This window comes from Microtus oregoni, unplaced genomic scaffold (assembly GCF_018167655.1).
Source record: "Microtus oregoni isolate MIOR12 unplaced genomic scaffold, Mior012 000000F_ref0000247, whole genome shotgun sequence".
Taxonomy (NCBI): domain Eukaryota; kingdom Metazoa; phylum Chordata; class Mammalia; order Rodentia; family Cricetidae; genus Microtus; species Microtus oregoni.
In genome coordinates, this window is record NW_024543059.1 from 33,771,695 (window position 1) to 33,792,065 (window position 20,371).

A 20,371-nucleotide genomic window follows, 5' to 3' on the forward strand; every position below is an offset into this window, starting at 1 on the left:
ATATATCAATGAGCTTGTGAAATTCAAAGATATATGACTATATTTGTAACCCACAATTCGTCATTATGTATTTTTCTAATTAAAAACTAGCTTTTAGTGGTGATCTGTTATGAATTCTATAAATGTTTGATCTTGAAAGCTCTACAATTCATGCCAAATATGTGCCCATAAATTCATAGTAAAAACTTTTGACTTAAAGGAATGATTGGTCAGAATTTTAGGGATGTGGAGATTTTCAATGCCTCTTAACACAAACATATTTACAATTTATCATGAACAATTTTAGTATGCTAAATATCTTCTCTTGCATTTCCACCAAGATATTTAAAAAGTGTCCTGATTCATAACTTTCATTATTTGGTTAATATATGAAGTCAGTATAAAAGCTTCCACATTTGAACTTGGGGTTTTTCTATGACATGGTACATATAAGAAGTTCTGTAAGAAAAAAATCTCCTGTCTCTTTAAGGTGAACTTCATGATTTTCTGTCAACTAACTAAAGTTGTCACAGTTAGACTAGAAATGAAAGGGTAGAACATGAATAATAAAATAGTAGAGTTAAGCAATAAAATGAATGATGTATCAAAATTTTAATGTAATATAACAGAAGTAAAAAAACACTAATACTGAAATTCAAGAATTCAAAATCATGTTTTTTTTCAACACTGTATGTAAGTAAATATGAGAGGAAAAAAGATATTTTAGAAACAGAATTGTCTGTATTGTAGAAAATAAATAGCCTACCAGCAGTTAATACAAAGTTATGGAGCAAAAAGCTCAACAGCACTATGAAAACTAATCTGACCATTTGTAATAGAGGGATATAGGTTAAAACACTGTAAAGCAATCACTCACCATGGGAGTAATTTTCAGGGGTTGCTTAAGGAGGAAGAGATTGTCTAGCCTGCAGAACAAAAGAAGCCTAGGGACTTCTCAGTCTTTCTTATATTTAGTGGCAGTCAGGATCTACCTGCTGTGCTTTTGCCATTCAGATGTCGTCCCCATTAAGCAGATCCAGTTTTCTATCCATCCTGAAATTCAGCACATTGCTTCTTGGAGTCTGATACAAATAGACAGCCAATCTCACACATCATGGGTGGTGTAATGAGTACCAAGCTACAAAGCTTCAGCTACTGAAACCCTCTTTGTTGTTGTAACTGATGTGAGAAGGATGTGGAAGAAAATGCACCCATACAGAAATAAGAAAAAAATATCACATAAACAATGGTCAGATGAGTTAGGTATACAGTCGAGTCTGCACTATGTCTTTGACATGGCAAAATATATGTCTTGACCCATTTTTTTCATTCAGTCAGTCTTGAAGAACTCACATTGATCTTTAACCATTGTACTGATTTGTGTATGGTGTGACAGCTAATAGTGTCCTGCGTAAGTACTCCTTGCGTCTCTGCATGGGAACATACAATAGATAACCCCTGTAGAAATCAGACAGTAGGTTTGGGTTTTGAGATGAATCTTTAGAACTTTGAGAAAAGAACAAAAATCATTGTATAATGTTGGGTCCATCTGCATTCATTTTAGAAGTTTTTGTAGGTTTCCATCTACAGTCCCGTTGATTTAACGCTAGATGGCGCTCTGAGCACATAGATCGTTAGTGCCTCAAGGAGAGCCTTGGCAGGTGGTTTTCAGGGCAATATTCAAATCTGTGTTTAGGATGGCTTGTAGGCTCTCCTTCCCTACCTCCATATTTTTTTTTCTTTCCCTATCTAAATTCTGATCCTCAACTTCATGAATTCCCTTTCCCCACTTATCAACTATATGGGTTTTTTAAATTCTTATGTAAAAGTATATCATTAAGAAGTTTGACTTAATTTTTGAAGATAAAAACCACAAAATTGTATTGCATTTATATATTGCCAGGAAATCAAATTGCTTAGTGTTCCCATGTGATGTATGTCTGACATATTTTGATGCTCTATTTGCTATTGTTTCTCTCTGAATACTAATCTTTTCATTGTCTTCCCTACATCTCATTTCCACGCTTTTCACCTACTTATCTTGGTTTTTCATTCATAAATTGCTTCATCTAATGACTCATTAGTGACCATTCAAATGCTGGCTTTCTTTAAAGAAAAGGTCACATCCTCAGTCATCAGGGATTCGCACATCAAAACCACTTTGAGATTTCATCTTGCACAAATCAGAATGGCCAAGAATAATAAGAAAATTGGCAACACAATGTGGTGAGGCTATGGAAGAGGAAAAAATCCTTGTTCGTTGCTGGTAGAAATGCAAACTTACATAGCCACTGTTGAAGGCAGTGATGCTGGCCGCTGGAAAGCTGGGGATATCTCTACTTTATTATCTTTGTGCAACACTTTTGGCCAAATACCAGAAAAGCTCTATATCCTATTCATAGACAGCTGTTTCATTTACCTTTGTTAGAAATAGGAAACAGCCTAGATGCCCACAAACTGTTAAGGAATAAGCAGTACATTTGCACAATGGAATATAACTCACATTTCAAAAAAGCATGAAATAGTGGTACTCATATTAAAATAGATGTAACTAGAAAAATGTCATTCTGAGTGGGTTAACCAGTACCCAAACACACATATAGTATGCAATGTCTTAAATTTATCCAAATTTAGTATTCATTCAAAGGCTTGTAAGAATCCTAAAATCCATAGATGTAAGGTGAAGAGTAAGACACTCCTGCTTGTTAGGCTTGGCTAGAGATGATTTTTACCTAGTCATTCATCGCACTAGTGTGCCAAATTATTTTTTCACAAAACTTCTGGGTTTGTACTCAAGAGCAGCCACATGTTAGGCATGAATACTGCCATTGATCTACATTCTTATGCTGAAAAGCTTTGAAAAGTTTAAGATTCATTTGAGCTTGAACCGTGGACCTTCAGCACAGACTGCATAAATGCTACCCTTAAACCACACAAGCGTGATTTAAGGGTTTTGAAATAGTAATAATCATTCTTACTTGTACTGTTTTATTTGTACTGTCCTGTTGATGAGCCCTCTACTGTGAACTGATTCTTATTATTTTTCCATCACTGATACCTCGAAAAAAATAAAGGTCTTTTTCTTTTGTTCATTTTCTTCATGACTTATACTTAATTATTTTGTTAATTTTGGTAGAAAGTCTTAAAACTGCAGCTTAGTTTGAAATCTTATTTATGTAATCCAGTGTTGCCTAACATATTGTTCCTCCCAGTTCAGCTATCCCAGCTTTGCCTCACAAATAAGAGCACCCATGGTAACTTCCATTTACTTTTCCTTGTTTGAAGAATTCAGCCTTTAAGAGAAAAATATTATGAAATTCACAGGTAAATGAAAGTAAGTACAAAAAAAATCCTACTGAATGAGGTAACCCAGAGGCCAAAAGACAGATATGATATGTATTGAATTATATGTGAATATTCCTAGTGAACTCACTGATAACTCTCATAGTTAGGTTGTCTATGCCATGAAGAGACATTATCACTGCAGCAACTCACATGCAGAAAATATTTAGTAGGGGTTTCTCACTTACAATTCAGATCCTTCAGCCCATTATCATAATGGTAGGACATGGAGGCCTGAAGGCAGACAAGGTCCTGGAGTAGTAGCTGAAAGTCTTGTATCTTACAGGCAACAGGAAATGATCTGTGACGCTGGCAATATCTGGAGCATATAAGGGAACCCAAAGACTCCTCCACAGTTATAGCCTTACTCCAACATGATCCGAACTACTCCAACAAAGCCACATCTCTAAATATTTCCATACCCTTTGGAGGCAATTTTCTTTCAAACTACCACATTCTACTCCCTGGCCTGCAAAGGCTTGTAGCCATATCATAATGAAAATATGTATTCAATCCAAACTCAGAGTCCCCATAGTCTATCACAATCTCAATAATGTTTAAAGTCCAAAGTTTAGAGTCTCTTCTGAGAGTCATGCATGAGGTGGTATTCCCTTCTGTATGCTGAAAATATGTTTTATTACCATTGGTTAATAAAAAAGCTGCTTTGGCCTATAGCAGGGTTGAGTATAGCAAGGAGGGAAATTCAGGCAGAGATAGAGGAGGAAAGTAGGCAGAGCCAGGCCTTTGACATTATGCTGTATGAAGAAGACATGCAGTATCCACAGAAAAAATAATTGCTGTGCTTTCCTAAACAAGGAATAATCCTCCGGGGTTCCTGCTTCACAGAAGAAACTCCCAGACATTCTGCAGGTCACTGAAGAAGGTGACTGCCAATTTGCCAATATAGGCACAACAGTATTTCAAATTTCCTGCTTCATGGAAAAGTCTGCCAGATACTATGTTCCTATAGGCTGAAGATGGATGCCCCAATTTTACAAAAGAACTTTGTGTGCCTGTCTAGGCAGTGAGATGTCTATGTCAATTATAGCGATTTGGAAATTGTCTATAAAGCACCTCCTGTTTACTTAGGTAACTTTATATCCTTCTGGGGTCTTTGATGGAGTGGAAAAATTTATAGTTATAGTTTTCCTTAGTCATGACAAAACATATATTAAATATAAAACTTTAGACTCACAAAGAAATTTTGTAACTGTAATTCTTGCTCGATACCTGTTTTGTTATGTGCAATTTTACTATGTTAAATTTAAAACCTGACTTTTAATTTAGTCAGAAAGGGGGAGATAATGTGGAATTCTCCTCTGTATGTAAATATGTTTTATTATCAGTGGTTAAATGAAGAGTTCATTGGCCTATGACAGGGCAGAGTACATGAAGATGGGAAATCTTAACAGAAATAGAGGAGGAAAGAAGTCAGAATCAGGCAGACACTGCAAAAGGTGAAAGATACCTGTACCATACTGGTAAACCACAAGCCAAATGGTAACATATAAAAAAAATAGAAATGCGTTATTTTAAGATTTAAGGGCAAGCTAGCAATATGTGTAAGCCATTGGCCAAACAGTGTTGTAATTAATACAGTTTCTGTGTGGTTATTTGGGTCTGGGTGGCTGGGAAATAAAGTACAGTCTCAGTTTACACATGCAATCTCTTAACTCTAATTCTCCGTAAAATTAAATCCAAAACGTATCACATACTTTCAAGATATAAGGGCAGAGAATATACATAAAATTTACAAAATGTAGAGAAGGGAGCATAATGAGGAAATACTGAACCAAAGTAAGATTGAAAACCAATTGGACAGACTTCAAACTCTGTTTCTATGTTCGTTGTCAAAATCTTCAGATCTTTTACTTTTTAAATCTTTTTTGGCTAAAACACCCTTCTTTCCTTTGGCTGGTTCCACTTACTGTTAGTATCTCCCTTCAGTCAGCTTCCCATGACTCTGGCATCTCTAACATCTTAGGGTCTGTAAAACAATCAAGGTTTTATCTTTACAACTTCACAAAATGATCTCTCTAGGCCTTGATTCAGTGACACCCCTGACACATGCCTGGCCCCAGCAGTTTTCATAGGCATGGAGGCAAAATCTATACTCCCTTTTGTTGTTAGAGGCCACTTGTTTGTTCACGGCTGCTCAGCCCTGAAATACTCACACAGAAACCATATTATTTGCAATACTATTTGGCCAATAGCTTAAGCGTATTTCTGGCTAACTCTTCCTTCCCCTGTGTGTTTTTGTACTCCTGCAAACATACATATAGAAGTATTCATTTATAACAGCAGCTTTGTTCTCCTCCAGATCTGGAGTTCATTGTAATTAAGATATTCCTGACATGGGAGCTGGACGATGGACCCCAGCTCTTTTGCAGAGCATTAATCTCTGTTATTAAAATCTCTGTTATTTGCTTATTATCTATAACCTGAACATTAAGTATGTGTTTGTGTTTCTTGCTTGGTGTTGTTCCTGTTTTTTGTAGTTCTACTTTTCTTTGTGTTATTACCGTTTCTTCCTCTTGGTTCTTATTCTATGTAGTTTTCTATTAGGTTTAGAACCTTCTTAATTAGACAAAAGGGGGACATGTTGTGTGAATTAATCCTGCCAATTATTTTGGGGTACCAGACTCAGGGTACGGCTTCTTAGCGATCTCTTACAGCCAAGAAGAGGCAGCTCCCTCACTCTCTTGTATAGTGGTCAGAGATCACATCACTTCATCCACTGGGCTGAAGGGAAGACCATAGAAACTCTCTCTCTTGTTGTTATTCATAAGTGTTCCCTAATGAATCCTTATGAATCTCTTGTTTTGGCTCATATGGAACCATTTAACGTCACCTACATTTAACAGTTGAACCATCTCTCCAACTCTGCTATTCAATTTTATGTTTTAGTAAGTTATATCCCTACTGAACATACAAACAAACAAATGAACAAACATCTAGATAAACAAATGAATTTTAAATATGCATTCATTCCATTTTTCTAATAAATGTAACTATGATATTGACATAATAACATCCTTGTTTGTAGGCAAAAGTATACATAGGAAAAGGAAATCCATTTTGAGTTATCAAATGTACTTTGAAATTTGAAAGTCTACTATGTGAACTATAACATCATCAAAGAGAAAGATGCAGAAAAATAAAAATATGACTTTGAAAGGATATATGTATTTTCCATCAGTAATTTTGGATACTACAAATATACATAAGGTACTCTTTTTTGGAGTAAAGTCCCCAACAAGGTTTTTCTGTCCAGTTTGAAGAAAGAAGTTCACAGGGAATCTTCCATTGCTGATAGATAGGGTAAACAAAGCCCCAGACTTTGCTTCATTCATCTCCCCTCCTCCATCTAATACTTGCAGGGAGAAAGCCTCTGTGAACCTCATTAAGTGTGCTTGTGGAAATAGGGAAAGAAGTGAGAAACTATAGTTACTGTAGCAGCCAAATGAAGAACAGCTGCCATTCCCCTAGGCAGCTCTTACTGCCTTACTTACTTACTTACTCTTACTTACAGGTCAACAAGCTCTTACAATATACACTTACAGCAGGAGGGCAGCTGTCTCAGCTCCTGTGCTTCCATGTCCAGCTCCCTATCTCATGGCAGCACTTTCAGGAGCTGGTGGAATTTGCTGCAGGGTAGGAATGAACAGATAAGGATGCTCTTATCTCAACTTGTGCAATACTGTGAGGAGGGGGGATGAGCTCCCTGAAACCTGCTGTCCTCCTCCTGGGCAGTCAGTCCCTCTGCAACCTGTGAAATTTTGCAAAACTTTAAAACATGCCGAAAAGATGCTTCTCTTTCTCTCTCTCTCTTATTTTTTTTCCCAAGACAGGGTTTCCCTGTAGCTTTGGTGCCTGTCCCGGAACTAGCTCTTGTAGACCAGGCTGATGCTTCTCTTACCTTGCATTGCACCCCTTTCACATACTGGTTTCTAACTTGAAAAACGCCAGGGAAAGTACAGTGCAGTAGAGCTATATTTGCCAAAATTGTGTGAGGATGCCTGGTTCAAATTCTCAGTAAGACTTAGCTCTTTTGTTATTATTAATGATGGTGTTTCCTTCAATAGTTTTACACAGACGAGGCTGGACTTGAACTTAAAGTGTTTCATTTGGATCTGCCTCTTAACACAGAGACTGCAGATTGTGCTGTTATGACTGTCCTTACTTTCAAATTTAATACATCAGTGACAAAAGTCAAGGATTATAAAGTGATTCTCTAAGCAAGAAATCCAAACCAAGATTTTTTTTGTCTCTACCACCATATTGTTGATATCAGATGCCCCCGTATGCTATTAATATATTTATTCACAACGTTTTATTAACCATTTGTTAGTAAAGAAACTGCTTTGGCCTATGGCAGGGAAATTATAGCTAGGCAGGAAATCCAAAAAGAGATAGAGGAAGAAAGACAGTGGAGGCAGAAGAGCCACCAGCAGCCTCTGAAGAAGCAAATGTGCGGTAGCAAGCAACAAGCCTCTAGGTAAAATATAGACTAATAGAAATAGGTTAATTTAAGTTATAAGAACTAGTTAACAATAAGCCTGAGCAAATAGGCCAGTTTGTAACTAATATTAAGCCTCAAAGTGGTGATTTAGAACTGATGGGTAACAGAGAAACCTCCAGATACGAATGACATACCAACATGTAAGGCTCTCGAATTTCCATAGGGCCTGTGAAAGCTTAAAAGAAATGTTCTGAATGCACAGAAATGGAGCTGCACTGGACTTCCTAATCTCACAGTCTCATGCCAACTGCAACACAGAGATGTGTCTCCCAATAGACACTTGCAAGATAAAGGCAACCACCAGCCAGCATGAGCTAAGTGGCATGGAGGGTTTCCACAGTCCCACACAGACCTCAGTACAGAGAGGCCAAATAACCATGTGCTATGTGGTGGATTTAGTTTTTGCTCATACAGACAAAAGTTTGATGGTTGACTGCATGCTAGTTGATGACATATTTAGACAAAAATTTTTCTAAATGGGTTACAGTGTATTTAAAAAACGTAGATGGACTTGGGAGAGAGAGGAAAAGAGTATAGACAGTTATAAAAATAAATAGTTTTGAAAGACAAAGTCTTAAAGAGAGTCGAAAAAGGTGGAAAATATATGGGGAATATAGATCCTTTAAACTATTGTGTTTATTTTATTTTATTTTTTTTTTTGGTTCCTGAAAAGCAGAGACTGATAAAATATACTAATCTAAATATATCTTTTAAACAAGTCAAGAGATATATTTGTGAAATGAAACTTAAAATAAGCATTGCTGTGGAGAACCAGTTTTACTTTTGTTTTCACAGGAAATGAGAGGCTATGGATTCACTTCAGGTCTAGATGGAGAAGCGTTGTTCAAGGGAGACCTCCTGAAAATGAACATGAGATATCTATCAACAAAAGTTATGACTGGTTCTCCTAGGACTTTGTAATTATCTTAAAATTTTATCAGGGATCCTAAAAATTCTCTGCTCACAGAGAGTAGGACATAATTTGGAGAAAACAATACACATATTCCCAAGAGTTTTGGAGGTTATGAATGGTCTTTGGTTATTTGGTAGGTTATGGATGCTTGCTGTAATTTGGAGAATATAGGAATACAGGGTAAAAAGACAACTATTAATTTCAGATATTTTGCATTAGCATTAATTTTGTTATAGTAAGAGAAATGTAAATTAATTTTGTTACACTATATATTTCTTGTTTAAAGGATTTTTGTATATTGATAAAATGTTAATGTCAGTTTTGTTATACTATATGTATATTTCTATTCTTATTTAAGGTATTATGTTTATACAACTCATTTAAAATTATAATTGTATAGTTAAGAAATACAAGTAAATGGTCATCTATAATAGTTCAAACTAAGTAAAGTTAGTTACATTTTCAAGGTAATACAGAAGTATGTTTGAGATGCATATATAATCTTCAAACACTTAAAAGACCTACAGAATATGGTATTTGAAATGTTTTAAAAATTTAGACCTTTTCCATAGTGTGACATGCCTGCTGCTGGCCACACCGAGTACTTCAAGAGGATAATGTGCATCAAAGAATTGCCTTATGGAGTTTCCTTTTTTTTATGGCAAGGCTAGCCATTTGGGCAAGAAATTGCTTTTGCCTGGACTGCTTGAATGTATGCTGTATAAACAGGACATGCAGGACCCACAGGAAAATTCCTGATAAACTTTAACAATAAAGACAAGATGGTTCTTATGATTCACAGATGAAACTTCCAGACACTCTGTAGGACAAAAAGGAAAGTGACTGATAAACTGTTAGTATAGGCAGAACTGTCTTTCAAATTTCCTCCTTCATTGAAAAGTCTGCCAGATACTATGGGCCTGTAGGCTGAAGATGGATGCCCCAAGGTTACAAGAACTTCAGATGACTGTCAAGGGGGCCAGATGTCTGTCATTTCTACATTTTTGGATGATGCTTACATTGTACTTCCCAGTTACTCAGGTAATATATCCTTTTAGGGTCTTTGATGGAGTTGAAGACTAGGTGTAATTATAGTTTTCCTTAGTTATAATAAAAGACAAATTAGATATGAAACTCTGGACAAAGATTAAAATTCAAGATAGATTATTTCCTTTAATTTTATTCAATACAAATATATTAATATTAGTCTACTAATATTAATATTTCTTGCTTGATGATTGTTTTATTATATGTAATTTTACTGTTACTGTTAAAACCTTCCTTTTTAATTAGACAGAAAATGGGAGATGATGTACGATGACCCTATTTATGCTGTAAATCCATTTTATTACCATTGGTTAACAAAGAAGCTGCTTTGGCTTATGGCAGGGTAGAATGTAGCTAGGCAGGAAATCCAAACTGAAATAAAAGTAGCAAGAAGGTGGAGTCAGAAGAGACACCACAGGCTCTGAAAAAGCAAAATGTGAGATAACAAACCTTGTGGTAAAATATAGAATAGGCATGGGTTTATTTAAGTTATAAGAGCTAGTTAATATTAAGTCTGAGCAAATAAGCCAAACAGTTTGTAATTAATATTAAGATTTGGAGTAATTATCTGGAAACTGCTGGGCAGGAGAAAAATCTCAGGTATATATTGTAGTTCACGAAGGCAGTAGGACTTTGAAAACAGCTAAAGAAATATCTGCATTTAAAAATAAAATACAATTTTAATCATGTAAGTAGTAACTAATCATGTAATATATATAAAGTGCTCAATGCTCTACATATATGTTTTTGGTGGTTTTTGTTTTGTGTTTTGACTCAGGGCTTGTCTGGGTAGCCTTGGGTGGCCTGTCTAAGGACCATGACACAAACTTCTGCCCCTACTCAGGGCCCCAAAAGTGAAACAGCACTCACGGGTGAAGGAGGGGACAAAAGATTTCTAAAGTAACTTCATACAAAATATGAGGGTCATGATCTTTATTTTATGTGGTATTTATTAATATTTTCTCTTCTGCCTCTAAGCTAATTTCTTCTGTTCTAAAATTGTCTATAATTTCTTATGTCTAAATCTGTCTCAGTTCTAATTGTAATTCCAATTCTATGTTTGTTTCTTTCTTCTTCTTCTTTATTTTCCTACATTCTTATCTTTTTACATTTCTGCTAATTTCTACCAGCTTCTCCCTCCAGATACCACCTCTCTAGTCTGATCTCCCTAAAAATCTCTCTTCTCTAAGAGTCTTGAGCGAAAGAAGAAATTACAAGAATAACTCCCATTGTTCAGAAGCACATTCCTAGACTAAGCAATAATGGCAGATATATTGCTATGGCAACATAAGGGTCCAAGGTTACAAAAGTTTAACTGTGACAAGAAGCAATGGGTATAGTGAGATAAGCTTGGAGGCACCGTTCTTTATTTTGAGAATGCAAGCAAAGAATAGGCATGGTTTACGGTTATTGTTAGGTTAGCTTGGGAGAGTACATTGGTCTTTGTTGGCAGAGTTAATCCGGGACACTCTTGTGCTCTATTTCTCTGAGAGCTATTGCTCAACAACTTCAGACATGTCATAATTCTTGTCCTTGGGCATCTGTGAATGTCTCAATGGAAGTCTCTTTGCCTGGATACTTAACATATCTGTATAATGAAGAGTACTTGTGCTGACCTAGTTCAATCGTTAGTTAACGTGGATATTTAGAAAAATCCTAGCCATGTGGAATTATTGACTCTTAAAAGTGAACCAAATAATACAGGATAACTATCAGGGAATGTCAAGAATTGTGTACTTATTGGTTTTTCATTCTTCTTTATGGAAATCTAAAAAGTTTATCCTCAGTTTCACCAAAATCCCTCCTTTTCACTGCACAGAATTCTAGTTTTCATATGATACTCATTTTACTGATGTCTCTTGGACTTCTCCTTGACTCTGAATATTAGAGTCTTCTTCCTCTTTTCACTTACATAGTTTCTTCTTCCCTTGATACCCTCTATTTATTGGAACTTTGAAAAATACTCTCATTCTGTAACAGGGTGGCATCAAATATGTAATAATCCGGGGAGGGAAATGGGAGGCTGGGAGGAGGCAGAATATTTTTTCAATAAAAAAAAGAAAAAAATGAAAGAAAACATGTAATAATCCTTTGACTTCTATCCCTTGAATGAAAGGAGTACAGGAGTGAATCAATATGAACAGAATGCTATGCCCAGACTCCATTTTTAAATGTGTCTTTGACTTTAATCATTACTTATTTTACAATTAAATATTTAATATCAAAGACCATGCATGGTGACACTGCCTTTAATTCCAACACTTGAGAGACATAAGCAGATAGTCCATTTTGAGTTTAACTCTAGCCTGCTCTCCATAGCAGATTTAAGTCCAGTTAGAATTACATATTGAGACCCTTCTTCAACAGCAACAACAACAATAAATAAATAAATAAAATAAATAAAGAAATAAAGTTAAAATAGTAAGACCAAAATATTATTCTGATCTTTCTGTATCATGGGTAGCAAGCATCAGGAGGCTGGAGCAACAGCTTATCTCAACTTTATATCTCAACCACAGAGAGGAAGTAGAGAGAGCTAACTTGAAATATCAGCAACTTTTTAAAATACGGAATCTATCCCTGGGGATATTGTTTATCTAGCAATGTCACATACCCTATTCTTCTCTAAACAGTCACCTACTAGAATCAAGTATATAAATACAGGAGATTAATGGGGGGCAGCTCATATAAACTACCACATTCCCCTCCTTAGCTCTTTTATTCTCAGAGCCATATCATAGTTTAAAACATTTTATGCAACTTTACAAAGCCTTCTTAATGTTTTATAGCATGAGTACTGTTTAAAAAGTCAAAGTGTCTTCTGAGAGTCAAGGAAATGTTTTAAATGTAATACTAACTAAAATCAAAAGCAAATGATATATTTTCAACATACAGTGACACAGATGATATATTACCTTTACCTTTGAAGTGGTCTCAGTGTGGCCTGAAAACTGCAGAGAATAGTCTTGAGCTTCATATCCTTCTGTGTCTACTTCTTGAGTATTGTAGTTATTTGTGTATCTAATCTTACATGTGTTTGTGTTTATGGGCAAATGAAATCTGTACATACTACACAAGTTCTTTACCCAAACTTCAATAACAAACATATCTATCACATATTTTATTATAAAATTTAGTTTTAGTAACAACCCTGGTAACTTGATCTAGCAGAACTCTCCTCAACTTGATATAAGATGAGATATCTCCTCCTCCTCAATGTTACAGGTGATATATAAACACTGTGAACTACTTTTAGTCTGACTTCCTTATTTGTTAATATCTTTCCATTCAGTGAAACTCCTAACCTGGTCCTTGGTATAATTTACCACTTCCTTATTGAAGACTAAACAATCTCTTCATAAGAATGATTCTACTGTTATGTTTACCTATCTTCCATTGTCACTGTCTTTGAATGTTCCAGAAAGGAAATATTTGGTTTTAGGTAGCCATGCTCACCCTGACAGGAGCTTTGACATGAAGTACATATAGTATCTTTTGATGCTACATACACTTCACATAGAGTAAATAAATCATGCCTTGATCTACCTTTCTGCAACATACTGTACAAATTCTGACATGCAGATCCACCAGATTAAACAATTTTCAATGAATACCTAGAACATGACAAAACATTAATTGATGGGGGACTGTCATATATCAATCTGTTGATTTCATTGGTTAAGCAACAAAGAAACTGCTAGACCCATTTGATAGGCCCACCCTTAGGTGGGTGGAGTAAACAGAACAGAATGCTGGGAAAAAGAAGCTGAGTCAGGGAGTCGCCATGACTCTTCCACTCCAGGCAGATGCAGGTTAAGATCATTCCTGGTAAGCCAGCTCATGGGCTACAGCAGATTATTAGAAATGGGCTAGTCCAGGTGCGAGAGCTAGCCTAGAAGAAGCTAGATAGAAATGGGCCAAGCAGTGTTTAAAAGAATACAGTTTGTGTGTAATTATTTCGGGTAAAGCTAGCCGGGTGGCGGGATGAAGCCTGACCCACAGCTCTTAGCCATGCGGGCGGCTGAGTGCCGGGAAAGTAGCCCGCTGCTCATATTACTACAGATGGCGCCCAGATGTGATGGACTAAATCCACTTAAGAACCTGAGAAGGCTTAAAAATAAGGGAGAGAAAGTTTAACACAGATTTTTGCTGTTTGTTGGTGTGATGGAGGAAGGTCATTGGCTAATAAAGGAACTGCCCTGGCCCATTTTATTGGTTAGAGGGTAGGTGGGAGGAGTAAACAGAACAGAACGCTGGGAGGAAGAGGAAGTGAGCTCAGAGACTCCACAGTTCTGCTCTCCGGAGCAGACGCCTCAGCAGAGACATCATGCCCCGCTCCCAGCATGAAGCTCTGACCCAGGATGGACATAGGCTAGAATCTCCCCGGTAAGCGCACCTTGGGTTGCTACACACAGATGATTAGAAATGAGCTAAACTAATATGTGAGAATTAGCCTAGAAGAGAATGGGCCAGGCAGTGTTTGGAGGAATACAGTGTCCGTGTAATTATTTCGGGGCATAAGCTAGCCGGGCAGGCGGCTGGGGTGTTGGGGACGCAGCCACGCAGCCCTTATTACTTCATATGGTGCCCAACGTGGACAACTGATTCCACATAAAGCCTGAGACAGCTTGGGAAGTAATTCTAGAACAAAATGAAAGCATTGTGCCTGGTTTCTTGGTAGCAGCAATTTCTCGGTTCTACTCTGCTTGCTAGAGGCAAGCAAGCGCCTCATCTAAGAGAGGCTTCCTGACTCAGCTTTAGCTGCAAAACCCTGCAGCTCATTAAGAGGTCCTGCCACGAAACACTTAAACGGTGTTGACGAAAAGCTGAGCACATGCTTTTCGGTTTTCAGCCGTAGCAGGAAAAAAGCTGCGCCGTTTAAAAATGCTGTCTTTCTGGGCTGTCCTGCCAGGGCAAACTCTGACTCTTTTACGCAGGCGGTTTGTGCGGTTTGCAAGCACAGGCTGCTGAAGGTCGCTTGCTGGCTACAGTTAGTACCTCAGCCATGAGGCTGGAAAGCTAAGGAATGGGCTGGATCCAGCCGGCAAAGCCACGCCTTTAATCCTACTGATATTGCTTGGTAAATTAAAGACTCGTGTGGTCAGAAAAAGAGAGATATACAGTAAAGAGAGATTCAAAGACAAAGAAAATTTCTAAATGGTTTGAAGTGTGTTAAAAATATATGCAGACTAAAATTTAAAGTTCTTAAAAGTAACAAAAAAAAGGAAGAGAGTTGTTGTGTGTGGTAGCACACGCCTTTAATCCCAGTGCCTAGAAGGCAGAAGCAAACAGATCTCTGTGAGTTCAAGGTGTAGTATCATACACCTTTAATCCCGAATGCCTGGGAGGCAGAGACAGGCGGATCTCTGAGAGTTCAAAGACAGCCTGGTCTACAGAGTTACTTCAGGTCAAAGATACAGAGAACCTATCTCAAAAAGCAAAGAGTTAAAAGCAAAAAATAAACAAAATAGAGATTAAAACAAAGCTGCACAAAGATGGAAAATACACAGAGAATTTTGATACTGTATGCTATTATGCTCTCTTTGAATTGTTTGAATGCTGAGGAAAGAGCAAAAGCTACTAAAAGATATTTGTTTATAAATGCTACTGAACTAATCCAACATAGATATTTTGAATTTGGATCTAAGGATATGATACTTTGGAAAAGAGTTTCTTATTTTGTTTTCACAGAGGATGAGACGCTGTTCATTTCTTCTATTCCAATTTGGTATGATGGACCACGTCCTCCTGAATGGTTCCTGTGCACGCCTTCAAAAAATTGCTTCGCTCAACTGCCAACTAGATGAATCTAGCACACAGGTTATACCATGAAAGACCTAATTAACAACGCCCCCATTCAGCAGGAAGCAGTTTGGAGAGAAAAAACTGCGCCCATGTTCCCAAATATGGTTTATAAACGTTCTTTTACATTTAAAGGGGGATATGATATAGGTATGAATAATTTGCATTAGTATAGATTTTGCTTTATTGATAGAGATTTAAGGTCAATTTTTTTATATATATAAGTGTTTCTGATTTTTATTAAGGTATTGTGATTGTGTAGTTCATTATTATAATGTAATGTATAATTAGGAAATATAGGTTGTTGATAGATAATCATAATAGTCAAGTTTGTAGTCATGTTAGTTAATATTTTCTAGATATATATTTTAGATAGACATTCTTCATGTCTTTCAAAGATTACAGAATAGGACATTTAATGTTTTAATAACTGAGGACTTTTCATGACAATGAGACACTCTTCTCCTGGCAGCACCAATGTACTTCAAGAGTAAGATGGGCATCGAAGAGGCACCTTATGGAGTTTGATAGCCATTTGGGCAAGAAACTGCTCTTGCCTGGACTATTGCATAAACGACACAGAGAACCCGCAGAGAGGGGACTACTGAACTTGCCTAAGGTGAGATGATCTTTCGGGGTTCCTGATTCATGAAAGAGTCTGCGAGACATTCTGCAGGACACAACAGATAGTGACTGAACTGACTTTGAATTTTCCTGCTTTATGGAAATGTCTGCTGGATACCATGGGCCTGAAGGCTGAAGATGGATGCCCCAAAGGTACAAAAGAACTTTGGGTGACTGTCCAGGCAGCGAGATGTCTTTGTCATTTCTAGAGTTTGAAGTTTCTTAATTCTTGTTTACTTAGGTAATATTATATCTTTCTGGAGTCTTTGATGGAGTTAAGAATAGTTAGTTAGCAGTCTGGGCACTGGGTCCGAATCATCGGGGCACCCAAGCGGGCGGGAGTCTCTTTGTTTCTATGGCCTGCCTGCACCAAGCAGGGTAGGCGCTTTGTTTGCGACCTGCCCACCAGCACGGAGGCCTGATCCCTAGGTGCCAGGAGACCCAGCATTGGGGTGAGTTTCTGGCCCCGCGGTGCCAGCCCGGGAAGGGGAGTTCAGAGGTTCCTTGGCCCCCTGTCCTTCTTGAGCTCTCAGCAGGGCCCCCACTCCCTGCATACCTCCTCTTTCTTCCTAGCCCACCCAGCTCCCATCCAGAACCCTCCCCAATTTGCCCCACCTCCCTCTTTCTGCACATAACATCACCCAGCCCAGCCAGTCTGGGCACTGGGTCCGAATCATCGGGGCACCCAAGCGGGCGGGAGTCTCTTTGTTTCTATGGCCTGCCTGCACCAAGCAGGGTAGGCGCTTTGTTTGCGACCTGCCCACCAGCACGGAGGCCTGATCCCTAGGCGCCAGGAGACCCAGTGTTGGGGTGAGTTTCTGACCCTGTGGCGCCAGCCCGGGAAGGGGAGTTCAGAGGTTCCTTGGCCCCCTGTCCTTCCTGAGCTCTTGGCAGGGCCCCCACTCCCTGCATACCTCCTCTTTCTTCCTAGCCCACCCAGCTCCCATCCAGAACCCTCCCCAATTTGCCCCACCGCCCTCTTTCTGCACATAACATCACCCAGCCCAGCCAGTCTGGGCACTGGGTCCGAATCCTCGGGGCACCCAAGCGGGCGGGAGTCTCTTTGTTGCTATGGCCTGCCTGCACCAAGCAGGGTATGCGCTTTGTTTGCGACCTGCCCACCAGCCTGGAGGCCTGATCTCTAGGCGCCAGGAGACCCAGCATTGTGGTGAGTTTCTGGCCCCACGGCGCCAGCCCGGGAAGGGGAGTTCAGAGGTTCCTTGCCCCCCTGTCCTTCTTGAGCTCTCCGCAGGGCCCCCACTCCCTGCATACCTCCTCTTTCTTCCTAGCCCACCCAGCTCCCATCCAGAACCCTCCCCAATTTGCCCCACCGCCCTATTTCTGCACATAACATCACCTAGCCCAGCCTGTCTGGGCACTGGGTCCGAATCCTCGGGGCACCCAAGCGGGCGGGAGTCTCTTTGTTTCTATGGCCTGCCTGCACCAAGCAGGGTAGGCGCTTTGTTTGCGAACTGCCCACCAGCACGGAGGCCTGATCTCTAGGCGCCAGGAGACCCAGCCTTGGGGTGAGTTTCTGGCCCTGCAAAGCCAGCCCGGGATGGGGAGTTCAGAGGTTCCTTGGCCCCCTGCCGTTCTTGAGCTCTCAGCAGGGCCCCCACTCCCTGCATACCTCCTCTTTCTTCCTAGCCCACCCAGCTTCCATCCAGAACCCTCCCCACTTTGCCCCACCGCATTCTTTCTGCACATAACATCACCCAGCCCAGCCAGTCTGGGCACTGGGTTCGAATCATCGGGGCACCCAAGCAGGCAGGAGTTCCTTTGTTTCTTTGGCCTGCCTGCACCAAGAAGGGTAGGCGCTTTGTTTGTCACCTGCCCATCAGCACGGAGGCCTGATCTCTCAGCGCCAGGAGACCCAGCCTTGGGGAGACCCAGCGTTGGGGAGAGACAACGTTGGGGAGATCCAGCATTGGGTAGGCAAGGAGACCTGATCCGGTAAAGAAGATCCATAAGGGAGCATTTGGAAGAAGAGATGGGTAGACGCCAAGGCAAGAATTCGCCCAACAAGCTGAAAAGCAGCATGAAGCCACCAGAAACCAGCGACCTCACAATGGGAGGACATGAACACCTTAATCAAGAAGAAGTAGAAAAGGTTGACTTCATGAAAGGGATTGACGCCCTTAAACAGCATGTAAAAAATGCCCTTATAGAAATGGATGAGAAATATAACAGAAAGTTTGAAGAACTGAATAAATCAGTGAATGATACCCCAGAAAACCAAGAAAAACAATCAAACAGATAATGGAAATGGTGCAAGACTTGAAAACTGAAATGGAGGCAAAGAAGAAAACACAGAAGGCCGGCTGGACATGGAAAATTTAAGTAAACAAACAGAGTCTACAGAAACAAGCATAACCAACAGAATACAAGATATAGAAGAAAGAATCTCAGATTCTGAAGATACCATAGAGAAAATAAACACTCTGATCAAAGAAAACAGCAAGTCCAACAAACTCTCTTCACAAAATATTCAGGAAATATGGGACACAATAAAAAGACCAAACCTAAGAATAATAGGAGTAGAAGAAGGAGAAGAAGTGCAGCTCAATGGTCCAGAAAATATATTTAATAAAATTATAGAAGAAAACTTTCCCAACCTAAAGAAAGATATACCTATGAAGGTTCAAGAAGCATACAGAACACCGAATAGGCTGGATCAAAAAAGAACATCCCCTCGCCATATAATTATCAAAACACAAAGCATACAGAATAAAGAAAGAATATTAAGAGCCGCAAAGGAAAAAGGCCAAGTTACTTATAAAGGTAAACCTATCAGACTTACACCTGACTTCTCCATGGAAACCATGAAAGCCAGAAGGTCCTGGATAGATGTACTTCAGAAACTAAGAGACCATGGATGCAAGCCCAGATTACTATACCCAGCCAAGCTTTCGTTCACTATAAATGGAGAAAATAAAATTTTCCAGGATAAATACAAATTTAAACAATACGCAGCCAAAAATCCAGCCTTACAGAAAGTAATAGAAGGAAAATCACTAACCAAGGAGTCCAACAATGACCACAATAACTCAGACATCTAGAGACCCTTCACCAACACAACTCAAAGAAGGGAAACACACAAACTCTACGACTAAAAAAAATGACCGGAGTTAACATCCACTGGTCATTAATATCACTTAATGTCAATGGACTCAACTCACCTATTAAAAGGCACAGGCTAAGAGATTGGATAAGAAAACAGGATCCAACATTCTGCTGTTTACAAGAAACACACGTCAACCACAAAGACAGACACCTACTCAGAGTAAAGGGCTGGGAAAAGGCTTATCAAGCAAATGGACATAAGAAACAAGCAGGTGTGGCCATACTAATCTCTAACAAAGTTGACTTCAAACTTAAATCAATCAGAAGAGATGGAGAGGGGCATTTTATACTCATAACAGGAACAGTTCATAAGGATGAAGTCTCAATTCTGAACATCTATGCCCCTAATTTAAAAGCGCCCACGTACATAAAAGAGACATTGCTAAAACTCAAGGCAGCCATCAAACCGCACACACTAATAGTAGGAGACTTCAACACTCCTCTCTCACCAATGGACAGGTCAATCAGACAGAAACCTAACAGAGAAATAAGAGAATTAATGGAGGTAATGAATCAAATGGACTTAACAGACATCTATAGAACATTCCACCCAAATAGGAAAGAATATACCTTCTTCTCTGCAGCTCATGGAACCTTCTCAAAAATCGACCACATAGTCGGTAACAAAGCAAACATCCACAGTTACAAAAAAATATTAGTAACCTCCTGTGTCTTATCAGATCACCATGGATTAAAGTTAGAATTCAACAACAATGCTACCCCCCAAAAGCCTACAAACTCATGGAAACTGAACAGTCAACTACTGAACCATACCTGGATTAAGGAAGAAATTAAGAAAGAAATTAAAGTCTTCCTGGAATTCAATGAAAATAAAGAAACAACATACTTACACTTATGGGACACTATGAAAGCAGTCCTAAGAGGAAAGTTCATAGCACTAAGTGCCCACTTAAAGAAAACAGAGAAAGCTCACATTGGAGACTTAACAGCCCAACTGAAAGCTCTAGAAAAAAAAAGAAGCAGACTCACCTAGGAGGAGTAGAAGACTGGAAATAATC